Consider the following 3,926-nt stretch of genomic DNA (forward strand, 5'->3'; position numbering starts at 1 on the left):
TAGGATAAAACTTGTCTTTTAATTTACAAGTATATATGAAGGGGGAAAGAGAGGAAATATTTATGGTAGCAATTTGAAATCTGTACTAATGATATCTGTATGTAATTGAATTACTACTACCCAGCCACCACATTGCTTTTCAAATATGTGAATGTAATATCAGAAAATCAATAAAATTTGTATTAAAAAATTGCATTTGAATATGAACACTTCTGGTGATGGATGGGAGACATGAAAAAAGTTATAAAATGTGTTTTGGAGGTTGATTATCAAAGAATGTTTTCAAAATTGTTATGCAAGATCAGATAAATGTGTGATTAAGCAATATTTTAGCAAAGAAAGAACAGAATAATTTACAATATTTTCTGGATCAGAATTTGCAGGTTGTTAAGAAGAAAAAGCAAGAAAATGCTAGACTTTGTAATGTCCTTGGTCTAACACAATCTATAGAGAAGTATTCTTTCAATTACATTAATTGAAATGTACAATGTGTGTAAAATGTAAATATTGTATAGTGTATAGGATCATTTTCCATTCTGAAAGGAGAGAAAAAAAGAAATAAATCAACTGAATTAAAATGAATAAGAATATCAGAGAAAATTATAGAGCAATGAGAATTATCATTCCGAACCTCTGTATATATTTACGTAAGTAAGTAGATATCTGCCTATCCAAATACAAATGCTAGAATGTATATGTGTGCATAATCATAAATTTTCTCTCTATTTTTGAATTTACTCCTGGCCTTTGTTGTTGTTGTTGTTGTTTGTTTGTTTTTACGGGAAGGGAAGGGAAGAGGATATTGCTGAGCTTCATTGAGGATAACAATCTTGTTACTTAATTGTACTCTGCTGGATATATTTGATATTATTCCACAATATTATTCTCTGTCCAAAATTACTCAGAGTCCAGCACAGATACACATTTATTTTAAGGCATTGGACAGGAGATTTTATTTGCTCAGTGGCATTTGTTTGGTATGATAAATCTGTGTAGATTAGCTATATTACATGGGCTCCACAGAGATAATGAAATACTTTTCAGAAATACTCTACAGAAATATACCAGGTATTGATAATATATAAATACCTTATTTAAATACTCTATAAACAATTGAGTACAAGCTATTTTTATTCTGTTCTAAGAACAATAACCAGTTTATCAGTAAAATTATTAAAACAGAAATCTTACTTTCTCTCTTCTATATTTTATTTCCAGATGGGACTTCTCTAGCCTTTATCTCCTCCAAAGTAATGGTTTCTTTTGCTCCCTTGTGAAGCTATATATGCTACATACAATCTCCTCCTCTCTTTTTCTCCTTCAGAAAATCAAAAGGCTTTTCTGCATTTGTTTTTCAAGTGATAACAACACATATGAATAAAAGTGTAATGTTTGTCAGAACCTGTTTGTGGTAGATCAGCAGAGACCAACAACTTTCTTCCTGGGGAATTCCTTCTGAAAGTTAATGCAAATTAATGACAAGAGCACAGAGAGAAAAGATTACTTTCTGTTTGATACATCTGCTAATTACAATTGTCAAACATTTGGTTCGGAATAAGCTGAAAGGATATAAAAAAGTAAAACTGAACACCAAGTTCTTCTCAATCATCATGTTTGTAAGGGACTAAAAGTACTTAAAACTTTAAAATGTAGTAATACATTGTGATCCATACAGACACATACAGAAATGTATTACTTTATATTTTATATGGTTTTGAAGAAAATGATGTTTTAATTAAAGATGTCCCAAATTTCTTTAAAAAATATTTTAAGAGTTACTAGTATTGGGCTACTATGACTATTAATCTGTTTCCTAGCTCCTTTATGTTCATCTTGTATGTTAAACTGTTAAAAGTGTAATGTGACTATGGTTTCATAATTAATACATTTCTGACTTGAATACCTGATCCTCAATAGCTTATTCACAAATTATGGAAAATTCTTTCTTCTGTATTCATAAGGTGAAGAATATTGAAATGAACAACATATTTGAGACATCTCTAATCAGAAACAAGGGTTCATAAACTCTACAATATATTCCTTGTTGTGTAGCTGGTTCTTTGGAGGCAATAAGCAAGACAAGAGGTTGCAAACAAAAACATTGTTTTATTGAGGCAAACAGGAACAGAATTGAAACAGAGGCTGCTGCGCAGCTATTTATATGGTTGGCCAGTAGGCGGCGGCCAATAGGTTTAAAGGAACCCATTCCCACCCCAAATCATCCAATGATCTTCTTGGAGACAGCAAGTCTAGCTTAGTCACTGACCATTACATAGACACACCATTGAGCAAACATAAGCAGCATTCAAACAGACACATGAACAGTTCAAGTAAAAATCCCAATACATTACACTCCTGACCTGGGATATAAAACTAATACATTGCAAATGACTATAATACCATGTCATACAGAGGCATCTTGAAAGCAGGAGTGGGAAATGACAAAAAAAAAAGATTGATGATGTGACACCAGTCCATCCCTTTTTTTGTGCATTGTGATACCATACAAAAATATGAGTCATGGAATTTATGTTACAATAGTGTGATGTTGCTCTCATCACTATACTCTACTCCAGTTCATTGCAGATACTGCTTTGTGTTGGCAGCAAGCAATGCAAATGAAAAAATAAGGACATCTAAAAATAATTCCAAAAACAAGATTCTTCCCATGTTCATCTATTCTATTTCTTATTTAATTTATGACAAAAGACAGCACTATTTCTATCAGTTTGGTGACAGAAATTTAGCATTGAAGGTACTTAAAATGGTGTGTGTGTGTGTGTGTGTGTGTGTGTGTGTGTTAAGTGTTTGTTAAGTATTTAGAATACCTTGCTAGGCCCCAAACATGGGACAAATCTTATTTCCTGTTTCAGCCTAACCCAAGGCCATCCACAGGCAGTAGTCACAGCAGTGACAGCTCATATTTGTGTAATTTTTTTTGATTGCTAACAAAGAATTAAAGGGATATATATTCTTTAATTAAGTTAAAATACAAATCCTAGGCATATTGATATTAAAACAAAAGTTCAAACATCAGGATAAGATAAAAACCAAAGCAGTTTAATAACAAAAGCTCGATTTTATTAAACTGGCTAGGTTTTTATCTTATCCCTGTGTTTGAACTTGTTTTTATGAGAGAGTTTTTAATTGGGGTTTTATATTTTTTAGGGATTAAATTTAATTCTTTTTAATTGTTTTTAATTTTTGTATCAATGTTTTAATTAGCCTGTAAACCGCCCTGAGTCCTTCGGGAAAGGGCGGTATATAAATCCAATAAAATAAAATAAAATAAAATAAATAAAATAAATATATATAAATGAGAGGGACAAAGTGGGTCAGTGGGTTAGGACACTGAGCTTGTTGATCAGAAGTTTGGCAGTTTGGCGGGCTGAATCCCGAGTGCCATGTAAGAGACTGAGAACCTGTTACTCGTCGCAGCTTCTGCCAACCTAGCAGTTCGAAAGCATGTAAAATTGCAGGTAGAAAAATAGGGACCACTATGGTAGGAAGGTAACAGTGCTCTGTGTGCCTTTGGCGTCTAGTCATGCCAGCCACATGACCACGGAGACATCCTTGGACAAGCGCTGGCTCTTTGGCTTTGAAATGGAGATGAGCACTGGCCCCTAGAGTTGGAAACGACTAGCACACATGTGCGGGGGAACCTTTACCTTTACCTTATATAAATGAATGAGTAGGCATAATTTAATATTACATCAGACACCTGACATGTGCATTTAATCAAAGGCTTTAGCATAGTCAATGAAGCAGAATTAGATGTGTGTTTTTTTTCTGGAACTCCCTAGCTTTCTCCATGATCCAGCATATGTTGGCAATTTGATCTCTAGTTTCTCTGCCTCCTTGAAATCCTGCCTGTACTTCTAGTAGTTCTTGATCCACATACTGCTGGAGTCAAGGAGTGTAGGATT

Source organism: Vipera berus, assembly GCF_964194415.1.
Source record: "Vipera berus genome assembly, chromosome: Z".
Taxonomy (NCBI): Eukaryota; Metazoa; Chordata; class Lepidosauria; order Squamata; family Viperidae; genus Vipera; species Vipera berus.